Below are 1,242 nucleotides of genomic sequence, written 5' to 3'. Positions count from 1 at the left end.
AATTACAAATCATTTTCCAAATTTGAAATATTTTAAAATTGAAGCTTTTAAAAAAGAATTTTTTTTTAAATTATCCATGATATATAATATTAACAAATGTATTTTTTTACCTTTTATTTCTGTCGACTATATTCATGTTTTTATTGAATATCACTGGCTTCTGTCGGATTGTCAATTTATATTAAATGTGTATTTTTTTCTCTTTCTTCTTTATTCTTGCTCTTGTGTTGTATTTATTGGTTTGAATTAAGGTACTTACTGTATTTAGTAAACTGCCCTTGTAAATTTTATGTTATATTATTGACTAAGACCACACCGTACACGAGCCTGGCTCTTACGGTAGTGGCTAGAAACATTTTTGTTTTATAAATGTAATTTGTACTCACTAGCTAGCTAGTTAAATAAATAAACAAATAAATAAATAAAATAATGTACCAAAGGGTAACTTCTTGGTTCTATTCGAGAAAAGTCATCACTTACAATAGCTCGTCTTTTATTTGTTAAGCGTTTATAAAAGCGGGATATTTTAATATCGGAAGTACAGTTCACATATTTTGTTCTGTAGTAGTCAACTCAATTTATTTTATGTTAAACTCTGTGATGGGGGAAACAATGGTTCTCCCCTTCCTAATTGACGCCTCTCCCTTTGAAGTACACAATATCAGGCACACTTTATTAATACAGGTATATTATAGTCACATCAGAAATCCTCTGCAAGGAACTGTGTGGTCTGCCTCATCGCCTTGTTTCAGGCGTCATAGCTCCTCCAGACAGCGCTGTGAGAAGCCGCTCGACTCACGTGCCCGAGAAGCAGCCGGCACGAGCGCCCGGATAGCTCAGTCGGTAGAGCATTAGGCTTTTAACCTAAGGGTCCAGGGTTCGAGTCCCTGTCCGGGCGATTATTTTTAATACGAAAATTTTCAAACTATGAGTTCTATCGTGAATAATATGGAGAAAATTGCCAACGTTTCGACTCTTCAAAGGGTATACAGTAGGTATAGATGTACTAAAAGAAAAGCGACAGGATTGTGTTTTTTAGAGACCAGTGCTAATGCTGGCATTGACGATAGTAACATTTTAGTCTGGGTTTATAATTACTGGAAATGTATCTGAATTGAATTTATTGAATAATGACTACGGACACGCTATTATAATGCTAATTATAACATAATCCTGGATACTAATAACACCTTTTGCAGGATTATTGATGTAGCTAATCTAGATGATAGGAATATAATAAAG

At 34.0% G+C, this 1,242-nt stretch overlaps 1 non-coding gene across 1 annotated transcript; it reads left to right on the top strand.

Moving 5' to 3' along the window:
* Positions 1–825: 825 nt before the first annotated feature.
* Positions 826–898, top strand: TRNAK-UUU (transfer RNA lysine (anticodon UUU)). The gene has a single exon. It is a non-coding gene; the product is annotated as a tRNA-Lys (tRNA).
* Positions 899–1,242: the final 344 nt, after the last annotated feature.

This window comes from Periplaneta americana, chromosome 15 (genome assembly GCF_040183065.1).
Source record: "Periplaneta americana isolate PAMFEO1 chromosome 15, P.americana_PAMFEO1_priV1, whole genome shotgun sequence".
NCBI lineage: Eukaryota > Metazoa > Arthropoda > Insecta > Blattodea > Blattidae > Periplaneta > Periplaneta americana.
Note: the sequence above shows the minus strand (reverse complement) of the source record. Positions and strands in the feature narration are given on the sequence as shown.